General features: G+C 48.1%; 1 protein-coding gene across 2 annotated transcripts in view; it reads right to left on the bottom strand.

The window, feature by feature from the left end:
* Nucleotides 1–19,110, bottom strand: part of ARHGAP8 (Rho GTPase activating protein 8) — a 105,119-nt gene that overhangs the window by 72,154 nt on the left and 13,855 nt on the right. The window lies entirely within an intron of this gene.

Raw genomic sequence — 19,110 nt, 5'->3', positions numbered from 1 at the left:
AATCCAATGACTCAGGAGATACAAGGGGAGGGTGTGTGAGGACGGAGTCACAGACTAGTGTGATGCGGCCTCAAGCCAAGGGACACCAGGAACCACCAGAAGATGCAAAAAAGACCCTCCCCTGGAGCCTTCGGGAAAGTGCAGCTCTGTAGACACCTTGACTTTGGACTGGTGGCCTCCAGAACTGAGACAGTGACCTGTTGTCTTAAGCCGCCAGGTTGTGGCACTTTGCTGGCGGCCCGAGGAGATGGGTAGAGTCAGGTCCCATGGAGTTAGGAGGCCCAGGGCATGACGAGGCTGGTGAGGGTGCCCGAGGAGAAAGCACTGGCTTTTCTAACAATTTCTGGAGGTGATTCTGATGCAAAGCCAGGTTTGAGATTCATTCATCCAGACCAACACCCCATTGAGGAGGGAGCGTGAGGCGGGGCCTGAGGGCTGCCTCACATGGGCTGGAAGCTGCCTCCCGCACCTCCCTGCCCACTCAGTCCCGGTCCACCCCAGTCCTTGGGGTGTTTACCTGGTATTTACTCAGCACCACTCTGTGCAGGAATGGGGCAGGGGATGGGGCCAAGGCCCCTGTTCATCAACAGGTGTGAGGGTCCCAGGGTGGGGTGAGTAGGGGGTGCCACAGGACACCCCTCCTTCCAGTCAGTCAACAAATATGCATTGAGTACCTACTATGTGCCAAGAACACTTTCTGACAGTGAGGACCCGGCAGCCACACAGGCAAAGCCCCTGCGTCGGGCAGAACAGAGGCCTCCCAGTGATGTCCACATCCCGCTCCCTGGACCCTGTGCATGTGACCGTCTGTGGCAAAAGCGATTCTGCAGAGGGGATTAAGTTAAGGATCTTGAGATGAGTGGGTTATCATGGATTATCCAGTTGGGCCCAAAGTACAGTTGTCTCTCAGTATCCTGGAGGGATTGGTTCCAGGACCCCCCAGGGATACCAAAACCTTTGGAAGCTCAAATCCCTGATGGAAAATGGCATAGTGTTTGCAAGGAACCTACACACATTCTCCCGTATTGTTCAAATCACCTCTAGATTACTTATAATGCCAAATACAATGTAAATGCTATGTAAGGAATTTTTATACTGTTTGTTGTTGTTTTGTTTTGTTTGAGACCGAGTCTCACTCTCTCGCCCAGGCTGGAGTGCAGTGGCATGATCTCTGCTCACTGCAACCTCCACCACCTGGATTCAAGCAATTCTCCTGCCTCAGCCTCCTGAGTAGCTGGAATTACAGGCATGCACCACCACGCTCAGCTAATTTTTGTCTTTTTAGTAGAGACAGGGTTTCACCATGTTGGCCAGACTGGTCTCGAACCCCTGGCCTCAAGTGATCTGCCTTCCTTGACCTCCCAAAGTGCTGGGATTACAGGTGTGAGTCACCGTGGCTGGCAGTGTACTTTTTTTTTATTTTTAATTTGCATGGTTTTATTGTGGTATTAAGATTTTTGCAGTTTTTATTGTTGTATTTTTTATGTATTATGTTATGAAGTATTTTTGATTTGCAGCTGGTTGCATCCTTGGATGTAGAACCCGTGGGTGCAGAGGTTGAGTATAATTGCAGGGGGTCCTTACAAGAATGAGGCAGGAAGGGCTGAGTCAAGGAAGCAGCCATGAACGTGGGTGGAGGCAGAGAGAATGATGGGGAGAGGCTCTGCAGCTGGAGGCAGGATGGGCCCGAGCCTAGGAATGTGGGCAGCAAAGGGCAGGAAACAAAGCCTCCCTGGAGCCTCCGGAGGTACACCCGGCCGCCAACGCCTTGACCTCAGCCCAGGAAACACCTTTCGGACAGGTCGGGAAGCTAAGGTCTCCGTGCTATTTGTGCCGCTGAGGGGGTGGGGACCTGCTGCGGCAGCCACTGGAAGCTTGCACAGCTCTGGCCTCAGGGATGCCGGTTCTAGTGCGGTGGAGCAGAGGCATGAACAGGGAAAGGAGAGAGACCTAGGGGAGGTGGGTGCAGGAGGTGGGCCTCCAGGGACCTTCACCCCAAGTGTGACAGAGCCGCTGGACGTCCTGAGTCGAGCCTGCCTGATGGGGCTTCCAGGATCCCTCTGGCTGCAGAGAAGGGGGAGCAGGAGGCCTGTGGGGGCCGAGCTCTTCAATGACAAGCCCCGGGTGTGGGTCCTGGCTGGTGCTGGCCCTGAGTGGCAGTGAAATGGACTGCCCGCCTGCCTCTGTGTGGACAGCTCGGGGATGGACTGCTGCGGGGGTGGGGAGGGGGCACTCAGAGAGTGGCAAAGCCCTGCAGGCAGGGGAGGGCCTCCAAGGTCAGCGTGGCTATGGGAGAGCCAGGCCAGACCATGGAACCTTGAACCTGGGGAGGACTTGGGCTTCATGCAAGGTCAGGAGTTCGAGACCAGCCCTGCCAACGTGGTGAAACCTCCTGGGCCCTGAGAAGATTGAGCAGAAAGATGGAGTGGGGCAGCCTGGCCCAGAGGGAGGGAGGGAGGGAGGGGAGCGTGTGTGTCGGGCTGGAGCTGGGCTGGCCCAGGCCCACTGCGGGAACCAGCCTGGAAACCCCCGTGGCCCTACACGTTAGCCACGTGGACACCCCCATCACTGCACAGGTGGAGGCCTCCTGATGTTTCAGTGCCAAAGCGTGCTGTGGAAAACAGCGTGGCAGCTCCCCAGAAAGCCAAACCTATGACCCAGCCAAGGAGAAGCCCAGGAAAGCTGGAGACGGGGACTGAGCAAATACACGTACACGCATGCTCAGAGCAGCACTGCTCACAACAGCCAAAGGGTGGCAACTGCCCAGATGTCCACCAGTGGATGGATGGATAAGCCACGTGCGGTCCAGCCATATGGTGAAATATTACTCAGCCGTAACAGGATGAAGTTCTGGCCTATGACCCAACATGGAGGAACTTGAAACCGCTCTATTCAGTGAAAGAAACCAGGCACAAAAAAGCACACACGGTATGATCCCATTTACATGAAGCGTCCTGAATAGGCAAATCCACAGAGACAGAAAGCAGATGGGTGGATGCCAGGAATGGAGGGAGGGAGGGCAGGGGAGTGGCTGCTTAATGGGAGTTTCCCACTGGGGTGATGAAAACGTTCTGGAACTAACTAGCAGCGGTGGGTACACAGCACTGTGAGTGGACTCGACAGCCCTGAATTGTGTGCTTTAAAGCGATTAATTTATTCTTTTCATTTATTTTTTATTTTTTGAGATGGAGTCTCACTTTGTCGCCCAGGCTGGAGTGCACTGGTGCGATCTTGGCTCACTGTAATCTCCTCCTCTCCGGTTCAAGCGATTCTCCTGCCTCAGCCCCCTGAGTACCTGGGACTACAGGCACGTGCCACCATGCCAAGCTAATTTTTTTGTATTTTTAGTAGAGACAGGGTTTCACCACATTGGCCAGGCTGGTCTCAAACTCCTGACCTCAAGTGATCTGCCCGCCTCAGCCTCCCAAAGTGCTGGGATTATAGGTGTGAGCCACCACACCCGGCCCTAAAGTGGTTAATTTAATGTTACACGAATTTCAGTCCAATTTAAAAGAAAAGGGCTAGACATGGTGGTGCATGCCTGTAATCCCATCTACTCAGAAGGCTGAGGTGGGAGGATCGACTGAGCCCAGGAGGTCATGGCTGCAGTGAGCCAATTTCACATCACTGCACTCCAACCTGGGCAACACAGCAAGATCCTGTCTCTAAAAATAAAATAAAAATAAATAAAATAGGCCAGGCACGGTGGCTCACGCCTGCAATCCCAGCACTTCGGGTGGCTGAGGCATGTGGATCACCTGAGGTCAGGAGTTCAAGACCAGCCTGGCTAACATGGTGAATCCCTGTTTCTACTAAAAATACAAAAAATTAGCTGGGTGTGGTGGCACGCGCCTGTAATCCCAGCTACTTGGGGGCTGAGGCAGGAGAATCCCTTGAACCTGGGAGGCGGAGGCTGCAGTGAGCTGAGATCGCGCCATCGCACTCCAGCTTGGGCAACAAGAGTGAAACTCCATCTCAAAAATAAATAAACATTAAAAAAAATAAAATAATATAATATAAATCATTTTAAAAAGAAAAAAATGCTACAGTACATGGGAAGCACTATGGTAAGGAAACAGGATGAGGCAGGTCAAGGGACCCCATCTGAACGCAGCCCACACTTGAACCTCATACTGCAATCTCCTCAATCTGCATTACCGTCACGCTGCCACAGCAACCCAAGGGAGAAATGGGTTCCTATCGCTGCAAGCCTGAAGCAGTAAGGAGAGTAAACCAGAAGGCAAAATCATGAGTTCTTGGAAGCAAACCAAGCAATGTATGTAAAATTCCACGAAGACTTCCTGCATCTGGATGTGAAATGCTGATGCTAGATGCAGAATGGAAAATGATTTCTTCCCGAGCTGCGGGTCGTCAGTAGGTTCTTAAGATCGCCTCCGGTTATTTCAAACCCAGAAGAGAAATCTGCCCGGCAGCCGCCGGCAGCGCACGTGATAGTGACAGCCACTGCCCCTCACTTGGACACACGTGCACGGGAGTCCGTGGAACCCAGGGGATACCTGGAAGCGAGGCTCTCCTCCCAGCTTGGCCTTTGCCGCCTGGTTTCCTCAGGCATGCTCTTCAGTGCCTCTGAGCCTCAGTTTATTTTTCTGTAAAATGGGACACAGAACCTAGCACCTTATAGGGTAGCTCTACTGTGAATGAGGGTGTTATCTCACTAAAGCCTCACAACCCAGGAGGATGACCCTCATCCCCAGGGCTTTATTTAAATCTGCATAAAGCAAGTCTACAAAGATAAAACATGGACTAATGGCATTGGCCAGTGGTGGGGGTGAGGGCAGGGCCTGAGGATGGGGTGGAAGAAAGACTTTTCACTGAATACCTATTTTATTTTATTTTGAGATGGAGTCTTGCTCCGTTGCCCAGGCTGGAGTGCAGTGGTGCGATCTCGGCTCAATGCAACCTCCGCCTCCCTGGTTCAGTAGATTCTCCTGCCTCAGCCTCCTGAGTAGCTGGGACTACAGGCGCCCGCCACCATGTCCGGCTAATTTTTTGTGTTTTTAATAGATATGGGTTTTCACCATGTTGACCAGGTTGGTCTTAAACTCCTGACCTCAGATGGTCCACCCGCCTTGGCATCCCAAGGTGCAGGGATTACAGGCATGAGCCACTGTGCCCAGCCTGTTTTTTATTTTATTTTTTAAGAGATAGGATCTTGCTCTGTAGCCCAGGCTGGAGTGCAGTGGCGCAATCACAGCTCACTGCAGCCTCGGCCTCCTGGGCTCAAGTGATCCTCTTGCCTCAGCCTCCTGAGTAGCTGAGACCACAGCTGTGCACCACTGTGCCAGCCCACTGAGTGTATTTTTATAGAGTTAGATTTTTTTGAGCCACATGAATATATTATCTACTCAAAAACTAAATGTATACCAATGATCTTCTCCCAGGACCAGGCTGGAGGGAGAACATACGTTAGCTAAGCCGGCCAGCTCCTCAAAGTCCAGCCCGGACACGCTCACCTGGCAGATGGGACACCTGCTGCCACCTCTTGGGGTCCCAGCCTGGGGGTCCCTCCCTCTGACACCCTGAGGGAGAAGCACACAGAACACAGAGGCGTGTTTCACACAAACCCGCAGAGTTTGAGGAAACGCCCTTCAAGGGACCCCCCTGTTGTTTTGTCTAAAATGAAGAAAAAGGCCGAGCGTGGTGGCTCATGCCTGTAATCCTAGCACTTTGGAGGCCGAGGCAGGCAGATCACCTGAGGTCAGGAGTTTGAGACCAGCCTGGCCAATACAGTGAAACCCCACCTCTACTAAAAATACAAAAATTAGCTGGGCGTGGTGGCCCATGGCTCACACCTGTAATCTCGGCTACTCAGGAAACTGAGGCAGGAGAATTGCTTGAACCTGGTAGGCAGAGGTTGCAGTGAGCCGAGATCACCCCACTGCACTCCAGCCTGGGTGACAGAGCAAGACTCCAACTCAAAAAAAAAAAAAAAAAAAAAAATTCCTCAAACTGGAAACCGCCCATGTAAATCTCCACAGCAGGCAAAGGAGATGTAAATGGCGGACGTCCTACAGGGTGATGTTACAGGCCAGGTGGACAGGCCACTATAGCCACGTGTACCGACGTGAGTGGTCTCGCAATATGTTGAACAAAAAGTCAGACACCGGCCGGGCGCAGTGGCTTATGCTTGTAATCCAAGAACTTTGGGAGGCCGAGGCAGGCAAATCACCTGAGGTCAGGAGTTCGAGACCAGCGTGGCCAACATGGTGAAACCCCATCTCTACTAAAAATACAAAAATTAGCCAGGCGTGGATAGCGGGGACCTGTAATCCCAGCTACTAGGGAGGCTGAGGCAGGAGAATCGCTTGAACCCAAGAGGCGGAGGTTGCAGTGAGCCAAGATCGCGCCACTGCACTCCAGCCTGGGTGACAGAGTGAGACTCTGTCTCAAAAAAAAAAAAAAAAAAAAGAAGTCAGAGACCAAAAAGTCAGTCACTGTGTAATTCCACTTTCTGCCTTTCGTTACGTATCCATTCCAAGATTCCTGATCTATTTGTGGGTGTGTTTTGCAGACCATCTTTTGAACTGATGGTAGCTGCTGCCTGCTTCACTCATTATGGGTGAAAGAAAATCATTAACATGTTTGTTTTATATCTGTGTGAGTTCTGATTTTCCATTTCCTAGAAGTTACCTTTTAATGTGGGGTTAGAGAGAGAGGAGGGCTGACCATTAGAATTGGGGGCAGAAATGAATCAAGGGTGAGGCCGTTATTTCTGCTGTTTTGCTATCGTCCCAGGGCACAGAAAACTGATTTTAGCCTGACCACCTGAAGAAGTTACAGAAGGAAGAATGGCCATACTCAAAAAATCATAAAATAATAGATATTGGCGTGGCTGCGGTGAACAGGGAACACTTCTACACAGCTGGCAGGAATGTAAACTAGCACAACAACTATGGAAAACAGTGTGGAGATTCCTTAAAGAACTAAACGTAGAACTACCATTTGATCCAGCAATCCCACTACTGGGTGTCTACCCAGAGGAAAATAAGTCATTATACAAAAAAGATCCTTGCACACTCATGTTTATAGCAGCACAATTCGCAATCGCAAAAATGTGGAACCAGCCCAAATGCCCATTAATCAACGAGAGGATAAAGAAACTGTGATATAGACATACGATGGAATACTACTCAGCCATAATAAGGAATGAATTAATGGCATTCATAGCAACTTGGATGAGATTGGAGACTGTTATTCTAAGTGAAGTAACTCAGAAATGGAAAACCAAACATTGTTACATTCTCATAAGTGGGAGCTAAGCTATGAGGATGCAAAGGCATAAGAAAAATACAATGGACTTTGGGGACTTAGGGGGAAAGGGTGGGAAGGGGGTGAGGGATAAAAGACTACACATTGAATGCAATGTATACTGCTCAGGTGATGGGTGCACCCAAATCTCACAAATCAACACTAAAGAATGTACTCATGTAGCCACACCACCTGTTCCCCAATAATCTATGGAAATAAATAAATAAATAAATAAATAAATAAATAAATAAATAAATAAAATAGTCCAGGCACGGTGGCTCATGCCTGTAATCCCAGCACTTTGGGAGGCTGAAGCAGGTGGATCACCTGAGGTCAGGAGTTTGAGAACAGACTAGCCAACATGGTAAAACCCCGTCTCTACTAAAAATACAAAAATTAGCTGGGCATGGTGGCGGACACCTGTAATCCCAGCTACTCGGGAGGGTCAGGCAGGAGAACCGCTTGAACCCGGGAGGCGGAGGTTGCAGTGAGCCAAGATTGTGCCATTACACTCCAGCCTGGGTGACAAGAACAAAACTCTGTCTCAAAATTAACAACTAACTAAATAAAATAAAACAAAACAATCACCATCGGGTGGGCTCAAATACAAGTTAAGAATTCAGAAGGGAGAAAAAAAAAGCAGCTGCAGAAGGAAAGCCACTGGGTGTCTGATAGCAGCTGTTAAACGGGTAACGAGCAGTAGGGAGGAGACTTCAGGCCCAACAGAGTGACCCTGCTCAGGGGCGAAAGTCTTTGAATTTCTGCCAAGAGAAAAGTGTTTAAAGCCACCTTTTAATGACATGAACCTACCTGGCTAGTGAGAAAAGTGCTACTACATTCTGATCATGAGATTTTATTGTTGGGAATGATTTGCCAGGACTTTCTCCAAGCAGAAGAGCTCAGGGATTTTATTTAAAAAGTGTTGGGAGAAATGTTTAAAATTGAGACGAACGTTTAAGCACAACATGGGGAGTCAGCCACCAGGGTCTGAGCCCAGCCCTGGTCCCTAGCGTGAGACAGGCACATACCATAACAGAGGCTGCTCCAACTGTGCCAAGGGGGAGGCCTGGGCCCAGCTGGAGGTGGTAGAGTATGCCTGTTGAAGAATAGCAGAGTGTTATGGGAGTGGAATAATTCAGACTTGAGGAACACATGCTAGGGAGACACAGCAGGTTCTTGAGCAGAGGAGTGCCTGAGGTCAGCAGAGGCTTCTAGAACCTACAATAGCTCAGGAGCCTGAGGGCAAAAAGCCGGTCCCAGAAACAGCAGGAGCAGCATTGCAGGAGGAGCAGGTGCATGGGACATGTCCCAAGCTGCATAGACAGCGAGGGTGATGGACAGAGCAGGCAGGGCACAGTGGGCCTTGAGACAGGGGGGGATACAGGAAGAGGCTCCCAGTGGAAGGAGGGGTGAGTTACAAGCAACAGCAAACACCTCTTCCCATGCACCCCTACCCCCGCCACCAGGCCACCTACAGTGCGCAGCGCCATTAATTCTGCTCTGACGCCACCCGCTGAAGCAAGCCTTTCAGTTAATTACCAAGTCCTCCCGGAGTGCCCAGTGCTGGGAACCGGCAAGTGAAGCCTCAGTAACTCAGAATAAAGGGCAACACAGGGAGGGCCCATTTACATTAATGAAAAATCTGAACTCCAGGAGCCTATTAAGAAGACAGCGTTTTTTGACTCTCAAACAAGGCAGGTGGCACTTCAGGAGATGTTGCTTACCACAGGCCTCACCACAGTGGAGACACAGGAATAATTTTAACGAGTACAACAAGGATGCCTACTTTTTTTTTTTCTTTGAGACGGAGTTTCACTCTTATTGTCCAGGCTGGAGTGCAATGGCGTGACCTCGGCTCACTGCAATGTCCGCCTCCCGGGTTCAAGGGATTCTCTTGCTTCAGCCTCCCGAGTAGCTGGGATTACAGGTACCCGCCACCATGCTCGGCTAATTTTTTGTATTTTTAGTAGAGACTGGGTTTCACCATTTTGGTCAGGTAGGTCTCAAACTCCTGAACTCAGGTGATCCACCCGCCTCGGCCTCCAAAAGTGCTGAGATTACAGGTGTGAGCTCCTGCGCCTGGCCGGATGCCTACATATTAATGAGGGTTACAGAAGCCTCTGGAAGCAGCTTGTACTTGTGACATCTTCAGGGGATGGGAAGTGCCGTGAAGTTTTAGACTACAGCTTGGCAGCTGGGACCTGAAATCTGGAGGTGACTCACTCGCTTCTGACTTACTCACCTGGGAGCGGAGGACTCACTCCATGAGTGACCAGAATCAGGAAGGCTACTGGTTTCTGAATGAGGCAAAGCTCGAGTTGAAACATCAAGCAAATTTGGAAATGTGGGCCAATCTAGGTGACTGAAGGAGTCCTTCTATTACCAAGGAAGCTAATTTTTCCAGAATGCTAAGTAGCTACATAATATAGATAAACTGATTAAAAATGAGATACGATTTGTGCTAAAAAATAGAATTCAGGTACTAAAAATTTCCCTTAAAGAAAGAGTTATGGGCCAGGTGTGGTGGCTCACACCTATAATCCCAGCACTTTGGGAAGCCGAGGTGGGTGGATCACCTGAGGGCAGGAGTTTGAGACCAGCCCAGCCGACATGATGAAACCCCATCTCTACTAATAATACAAAAAAATTAGCCGGGCGTGGTGGCACATGCCTGTAATCTCAGCTGCTTGGGAGGCTGAGGCAGGAGAATCGCTTGAACCCGGGAGATGGAGGTTGTGGTGAGCCAAGATCGCACCATTGTACTCCAGCCTGGGCGACAAGAGCGAAACTCCGTCTCAAAAAAAAAAAGAAAGAATTATGTCCCCTCAGGGTTATGACAGCCCTACTGGAGTTGTCCACAGGTCAGGGAAAGGCTGCCTGCAGATGACCAAGCTGTGGGCAATGGCCTAGCTACCACCCAGGAGGCCGTGAGGGGAGAAGCAGCCAAGTCCACCAGAGGCTGATATCCAGGCAGCCGTACTCTCGCCATCTCTGCTGACCCATAGGCCCAGGCCAGCTCATATGGTACATAAAACGCTGGTGCTGAGTACGAAAAATTCAGAGTGCTCATTCTCCTTTCAGTTTATGTGTTGTGCTGCCCAGGAAACCTTTGCCTCTTGGAATTTCTATTAAAAAATATTCCCCAAGGCTGCACACCGTAGCTTGTGCCTATAATCCCAGCACTTTGGGAAGCCGAGGCAGGTGGATAAACTGAAGTCAGGAGTTCGAGACCAGCCTGGCCAAAATGGCAAAACTCTGTCTTTACTAAAAATACAAAAAATTAGCCAGGTGTGGTGGTGAGTGCCTGTTGTCCCAGCTACTCGGGAGGCTGAGGTAGGAGAATTGCTTGAACCCAGGAAGCAGAGGTTGCAGTGAGCCACAATTGCTCCACTGCACTCCAGCCCGGGTGACAGAGTAAGACTCCATCCGCCCCCTGCCCCCACCCCTCCAAAAAAAGGCCGGGCACGGTGGCTCATGCCTGTAATTCCAACACTTTGGGAGGCCGAGGTGGGTGGAGCACCTGAGGTCAGGAGTTCGAAACCAGCCTGGCCAACATGGTAAAATCCGTCTCTATGAAAAACACAAAAATTAGCCAGGCGTGGTGGCGGGTGCCTGTAATCCCAGCTACTTAGGAGGCTGAGGCAGGAGAATCACTTGAACCCGGGAGGCAGAGGTTGCAATTAGCCAAGACTGTGCCATTGCACTCCAGCCTGGGCAACAAGAACGAAACTCCATCTCAAAAAAAAAAAAAAAAAAAAAAAAAAAATCTCCCAAAGAAATACCAATAAACAAGAAAATAGTCAAATGTCATACAGTCTCTGCTACCATAAAGACACTAATTATAAAGGCATTTTTTTGTTGATGTTGTTGATTGGATAACTTATATTCAAACTACAATGTCCTATCACTGCAGCTGTGTCAGCCTTGGCACAGACATCGGCAGTGATAGGACACTCACTACCTTCTCAGGAAGTTCACTTCATCTTGGCTCAGAAATGACTGCTAAAACGTTCTTCCTTTCACCAAGACTAAAATCCATCTCTATCAACAGTTCATCCTTAACTCTAACCCCGTGACTGTTGAAAACCAGCCTGGTGTGGAAGGAAAGGCATAAGACTTGGAGTTAGAAAGGCATAAATTTAAGACCCTAGAGCAGAATGAGTGTGCATCCTGCAGCCAGACTACCTGGAGAGCCTTTGGCACCTGTCACAACCCGTGTCTCCATTTCTTAGCTTATAAAATATAGACAACAACAGCACCTTCCTCATAGAGAGAATATAAGGATTTAGCGAGATAATGCAGTCAATTGCCCAGCATGGTACCTGGTATGTGATTGGTATGCAGTAAATGTTCACAACCATCATCATTATAGTATAAAGGGCATGTTAATAATTCTACATTTTGCTGGGTGTGGTGGGTCATGCCTGCAATCCCAGCACTTTGGGGGGCCAAGGCAGGTGGATCACTTGAGGCCAGGAGTTCAAGACCAACCTGGGCAACATGGCAAAACCCCATCTCTACTAAAAATACAAAAATTAGCTACATGTGGTGGTGTGCACCTTTAGTCCTAGCTACTCGGGAGATTGAGGCAGGAGAATCACTTGAGTCTGGGAGGCGGAGGATGCAGTGAGCCAAGATCATGCCATTGCATCCCAGCCTGGACAACAGGAATGAAACCCTGTCTCAAGAAAAAAGAGAGAAAAAAGAAAAATTCTACATTTCACATAGTTTTACAAATCCCATACCATCCTGGTGTCGTAAAACATCTGTCCTGTGAAGTATGTTAATATTCTGCTGACACACAGTGTAATTAGTAAAAACCAAGCTATTTAGGGTCTTTTGGGAAAGGTGTTATTACTATATAAATGCATGTATGTTTCAATTCACCAATCAGAACACAGTAAAGTTTACAAAGTAAATGTCTTAAAATACAAAGGTGAAGCTAAATCTACATCTTGAGACAGGAGACATCACTACAGATACTACAGACATTAAAAGGATAATGAGAGAATATTACAAATGCCCTTATGACAATACATTCAACAATCTAGATAAATTTGACACATTTCCTGAAAGACACAAGCTACCAAAGCTCATTCAAGAAGAAACTGATAACCTGAATAGCCCACTATCTAGTACATAAGTCAAATTTGTTAAGAAAAGCTTCCTGGCCAGGCTTGGTGGCTTGCACCTATAATCCCAGCACTTTGGGAGGCCAAGGCAGGAAGGTAACTTAAGCCCAGAGGTTTAAGACCAGCCTGGGCAACATATGAGACCTCATATCTACAAAAAATAAAGATTAGCTGGGCATGGTAGTGCACACTTGTAGTTCCAGCTACTTGGGAGGCTGAAGTAGGAGGACCGCTTGAACCCAGGAGGTCAGGGCTGCAATGAGACATGATTGCACCACGGCACAATCACTGGAGACCTGGGAGATGGGAAGAGACCGTGTCTCAAAAAAAAAAAAAAAAAAAAGTGGGAGAGAGAAAATAAATTCAAAGAAAACTCTGGTGCTACATGTGAATTCCACCACAGTTACATCAGAAATAATACCAATTCTCCACTAACTCTGCCAGAAAATAGAAGATAAGGAAATACCTCCTAACTTATTTTATGGGGCCAGCATTACCCTTATGCCAAAACCAAAGACAATACAAGAAAAGAAAGCTTCATCTGCCTTAGGAACAGAGACATAAACAATCTTAACAAAATATTAACAAATCAAACCCAGCAATATATAAAAAGTACAACCTATCATGACCAACGAGGGTTTGTTTCAGCTTTGCAGAGTTGTTTTAATATTCAAAAATCAGCCAGCACGGTGGCTCATGCCTGTAATCTCAGTACTTTGGGAGGCCAAGGCGGGCGGATCACTTGAGGTCAGGAGTCCAAGACCAACCTGGTCAACATAGCGAAACCCTGTCTCTACTTAAAAAGAAAAAAAAAAAGAAAAAAGAAAATACAAAAAAAAAGTCAATCAGTGTAGTTTGCAGTGAGCTGAGATCATGCCACTGCACTCCAGCCTGGGCAACAGAGACTCTGTCTTGAAAAAAAAAAAAAAAAAAAAGGCAAAACAGTAGTAAAACAGAAACATAAAAACATAGTAAAACAGAAAAGGAAAAAAATGAGGAAAAAAACAGATGCAGAAGAGGAAAAAAGGATTTCACAACATTCAAGACTCACTCATAATAAAAACTAGCAAAATAAGAACAGAAGAAAACTTCTTAAACCAGGTAGAGAGCAACTACAAAAAATCTACAGCCAACGTCATACAGAACAGTGAAAGACTGAAAGACTGAAAGCGCTCAGAACAATGAACAGTGATAGCCCTTCTCAGCACCTCTATTTGACAGTATACTGGAGGTCCCACCCACTGTAATAAGACAAGGAAGAAAAAGGCATAAAGATTGGAAAGAGCAATAAAAATTTACTTGCAGGACGGGCGTGGTGGCTCATGCCTGTAATCCCAGCACTTTGGGAGGCCGAGGCGGGTGGATCACCTGAGGTCAGGAGTTCGAGACCAGCCTGGCCAGCATGGTGAAATCCCATCTCTACTAAAAACACAAAAATTAGCCAGGCGTGTTGGCAGGTGCCTGTAATCCCAGCTACTCGGGAGTCTGAGGCAGGAGAATCGCTTGAACCCGGAAGGCAGAGGTTGCAGCGAGCTGAGATTGCGCCATTGCACTGCAGCCTGGGGGACAAGAGCAAGACTTTGTCTCAAAAAAAATAAAAAATAAAAAAAAAGCCAGGCAGGGTGGCTCACGCCTGTAATCCCAGCACTTTGGGAGGCCGAGGCGGGTGGATCACCTGAGGTCAGGAGTTCGAGACCAGCCTGGCCAACATGGTGAAACCCCATCTCTACTAAAATTACAAAAATTAGCTGGGCGTGGTGGCAAGCGCCTGTAGTCCCAGCTACTTGGGAGGCTGAGGCAGGAGAATTGCTTAAACCAGGGAGCCAGAGGTTGCAGTGAGCCGAGATCATGGCATTGCACTCCAGCCTGGGCGACAGAGCAAGAATCCATCTCAAAAAAAAAAAAAAAAAAATTTACTTGCAAACTACATGATCATCTAAGTAAAAATCCTAAGGAATCTACAAAGGAACTACCAGAACCAATAAACAAAATTAGCAAAGTTTTGGAAAAAACTTAATATACAAAAATCAATTCTATTTCTATATGCCAGCAAAGAACAAACTGAAAATTAAAACTTAAAAATCCATCAACAACAGTGAAACCACCTTTGCCAAATTTATAACAGTGAAAAAATTATGACAGTGAAAGAGATTTGATCTGACCAACTCCATCTTGCCTTTAACTTCCAAACTGCCTTTGGCCATTCCTGGGCATGGGCCAAGCTGACTCTGGGGAAGTTTAGTTTATAGTTTAAATGATAATAGCCCTTCCCAAAACTAAACCATCTTTATAAAACGAATACAAGGCTACAAGGTGAGGATTAATGAGAGGGGTCTGAATTCTGCAAAGACCTAGGTGTAGTCACCAGCCATTGTCCTGGAGGTCACAAGATTTATATCTTCCCCAATTACTCCCATAGATAACATCACTACTGTAGAACCCAAGATTAGGCTGGGCATAGTGGCACATGCCTGTAATCCCAGCACTTTGGGAGGCCAAAGTGGGTCGATCACCTGAGGTCAGAAGTGTGAGACCAGCCTGGGCATCATGGTAAAACCTGGTCTCTACTAAAAATACAAAAATTAGCCAGACATGGTGGCAGACACCTGTAATCCCAGCTACTCAGGAGGCTGAGGCAGGAGGATTGCTTGAACCCAGAAGGTAGAAGTTGCAATGAGCCGAGATGGCATCACTGCACTCCAGCCTGGGTGATACAGAGACACTGTCTCAAAAAGAAAAAAAAAAAAAGAATCTAAGATTGGCCTTTTCAGACTTTTGCATTCCTGGCAGATGACTCCACCTGCACCCAAGACTCCTGACTCTGGTCCTGTAGCCCCCACCCAGAAGTGGACTCAGCAGACAAGGAGAATTTTCTTTTTGTTTTTTTTTTGTTTGTTTTTGTTTGTTTTTTGAGATGGAGTCTCGCTCTGTTGCCCAGGCTGGAGTGCAGTGGCATGATCTTGGCTCACGGTAACCTCCGCCTCCTGGGTTTAAGCAATTCTCCTGCCTCAGTCTCCAGAGTAGCTGGGATTACAGGTACACACCACCATGCCTGGCTAATTTTTGTGTTTTTAGTAGAGATGGGGTTTCACCATGTTGGCCAAGATGGTCTCAAACTCCTGACCTCGTGATCCACCTGCCTCGGCCTCCCAAAGTGCTGGCATTACAGGCGTGAGCCACTGCGCCAATCATTTTCTACAGTCCTGTGACTTCATCCTGAACCAATCAACAACACCCATTCCCTAGCCCTCTGCCTGCCAAAATATCCTTGAGAAACCCTAGCCTCTGAATTTTCAAGGAGACGGATTTGAGTCATAACTCCAGTTCTCCTGTGTGGGCTGGCCTTGAATCAATGAAACTGTTTCTTTACTGCAATCCTGTGGTCTCAATGAATTGGGTTTTCTGTGTAGCAGGCAGGAAGAATCCATCAGATAATTACAATAGCACCAATAATTACAAAATACTGAGAGAGAGAGAACAAAAGAAGTGCCTAACCTTTACACAGAAAACTACAAAACATTGTTGAAAAAAAGTAAAGGGATCTAAGTATACAGGGAAATATATCACACTCCTGGATTAAAAGACACAATATTGTTACGATATCAACTCTTCTCAAATTAATCTCTAGATTCAAACACAATCCCAATCAAAATCCCAGCAGGCTTTTTCACAGAAATTAATAACTGATTCCAAAATTTATTTGAAACTAAAAAGGGCCAAGAATGGCAAAAACAATTGCAAAAAAGAAGAAAGTTGGAAGAATTTCTGATCTCAAGACCTATTATAAAGCTACACTAATCAGGACAGCATGAGGTTGGCATAGAGAGACATACAGGTCAGTGGAATGGAACAGAAAGTCTCGAATAGACCACATATATGTTCAGCTGATTTTCGAGAAGTGTTTCAGGGCAAGATTGTGGGCAGATGATGGAGCCTCAGGTGAAAGATGATGGAGAACAGGATGCTCACCAAAGCCCAGGGCTGCTCAAAGGGAAAAACACAGCCCAGAGCAGTGGCTTAGGCCGGGCACAGTGCCTCATGCCTGTAATCCCAGCACTTTGGGAGGCCAAGGCAGGCAGATCACCTGAGGTCAGGAGTTCAAGACCAGCCTGGCCAACATGGTGAAACCCCATCTCTACTAAAAATACAAAAATTAGCCAGGCATGGTGGTGTGCACCTGTAATCCCAGCTACCTGGGAGGCTGAGGCAGGAAAATCACTTGGGCCCAGGAGAAGCGGGTTGTGGTGAGCCGAGATCGTGCCATTGCACTCCAGCCTGGGCAACAGAGACTCTGTCTTGAAAAAAAAAAAAAAAAGAAAAACACACCTCCACGACAGGGACTCTGGCAGCCACCACCTCAGCCAAGAAGCTCATCTGGCGTCATGACAGAAGGGCGACCTGATGTCATACCTTCCTGCAACAGGAAGGACACACGTCTGTAAGGAACTCTTGCCCAAAAGGCTTCATCTGAATCTAATTAAGCCTTCGGTGCTAATGTTCAGTTTACAGGAAATACCCCTAGGTCCAAGAACAAGAGAAAAGACATCAAGAACAGGTGCGGTGGCTCGTGCCCAAAATCCCAGTGCTTTGGGAGGCTGAGGCGGGAGAAGTGCTTGACCCCAGGAGTTAGAGACCAGCCTGGGTAATGAAGCAAGACCCCTGTCTCTACAAGATGAAAAAAAAAAAAAAAATTAGCAAAGTGTGGTGGTGTGCACCTGTAGTCTCAGCTACTCAGGAGGCTGAGGTGGGAGGATTGCTTGAGCCCAGGAGGTTGAGGCTGCAGCTGAGGCTGATTGTGCCACTGCCCTCCAGCCTGGGTGAAAGAGTGAGAGGCTGTCTCAAAAACAACAAAAAAAGAAATGAGGCCGCAGGCGGTGGCTCACGCCTGTAATCCCAGCACTTTGGGAGGCTGAGGCGGGTGGATCACGAGGTCAGGAGTTCGAGACCAGCCTGACCAACATGGTGAAACCCTGTCTCTACTAAAAATACAAAAATTAGCCGGGCGTGGTGGTGGGTGCCTGTAATACCAGTTACTCAGGAGGCTGAGGCAGAATTGCTTGAACTCGGGAGGTGGAGGTTGCAGTGAGCCGAGATCGTGCCACTGCACTCCAGCCTTGGTGACAGAGCAAGACTCTGTCTCACAAAAAAAAAAAAAAAAAAAAAAAAAAAAAGACATCACGCGGGGAGGAAATCTGACAAATCTAGGAGAGACATTCTACAGGACAATTGGCCTGGTTGCTTTAAATGTTGATGTCATTTTTAAATTTTTTTTTTTTTGAGATGGGGTCTCACTCTGTCGCCCAGGCTGGAGTGCAGTGGCTCGATCTCGGCTCATTGCAACCTCCATCTCCTGGGTTCAAGTGATTCTCCTGCCTCAGCCTCCTGAGTACCTGGGATTACAGGCACACACCTCCACGCCCGGCTAATTTTTTTATTTTTAGTAAAAACGCGGTTTCACCATGTTGGCCAGGCTGGGATGTCAGTTTTTAAAAGGAGGGAGGTGGTAGGGGGTTGTTTTCCAAAGGAAAGAAGCTAAAGAGACACAACGGTTAAAGGCAGCGTGGGAGCCTCGGTGGGTTCTGGTTTATAAAAGAGTGCTGCAACCATTCTGGGGACAACTGCGGGATTTGAATGTGGCCTGCATAGTCGATCACATTAAGGAATTGCTGGTAATTTTCTTAGTGTGATAATGGTATCAGGCTATACGGGAGAGAATATCTTTCTGTTCAGGAGGGGCAGCTAACATGTTCAGCAGGGACTGCTGGGGGTCTGCAGCTTACTCTCCAATAGTTCAGCTAAAAGAGAAAGACAGAGAGAGGGGGAGAAAGAGCATCCGAAATGAACAATACCAACTTCTGAATCAAGATAAGGAGTGTATGTGTGTTCTCAGCAATATTTCTGGAATGTTTCTGTAGTCAGGGGAAAGCGGGAAGGAGGGAGGGAGGGAGCAGAGAAGGAAGGAAACCCTTCCACAGCTCCATTACCATGATACATCCAACTTCCTCACTTATCAGAGAATCAAAGGCCAGTGAAGTTACAGACATTTGTTCAAGGTCACACAGCAAACCAGCCTGAGGATGGCTCCTGTAACTCCCGGCTCTGCATTTTCTTTTACCTTGACACAGGTAAGCCTAGACTTTTTGGTTTTGGAGCCAAGCAGTGGCCATTTTCCCAGACTTGATATCCATTTTCAACCAGCCTCCTCACTCCACCTGCGGCAGCCCCACCCCCACCCAAAGGCCTCCCCGAAGCCCCTGTCATCTGCTCCCTCAGGCTGCATTCTGCTGCCAGACTGCTGTGTGGCCTTGGCCAGGAGTTTTGCTCTCTCTGGGCTGTGAGGTGGAGAAAGAACCCTGCCCCACTACTCACCGACTTGGTGCCAAGCACCTGAGGGATTCCAGAGCATTGCCAGAGCCCAGGACCGGGGAGAGGAAGGAAGAAAGGGCGGCAAAGACCCCCAGAGAGAGCCCCCAGAAGGGTCCCCAGGAAGACAGGCAGGCGGGGTCTTGGAATCATGTGCGTACTTTCCACATATCTTACACACAGAGACATACACGCACATACATGCACCCAGACACACATGCCCACATGCAGACACACACGCCTACAGACACACGCACACACAGACATGCACACACAGAGACACACGTACACAGAGACACATATGCACAAAGACACACGTGTGCACAGACATGCACACACGCACATG

This window comes from Pan paniscus, chromosome 23 (assembly GCF_029289425.2).
Source record: "Pan paniscus chromosome 23, NHGRI_mPanPan1-v2.0_pri, whole genome shotgun sequence".
Taxonomy (NCBI): domain Eukaryota; kingdom Metazoa; phylum Chordata; class Mammalia; order Primates; family Hominidae; genus Pan; species Pan paniscus.
Note: the sequence above shows the minus strand (reverse complement) of the source record. Positions and strands in the feature narration are given on the sequence as shown.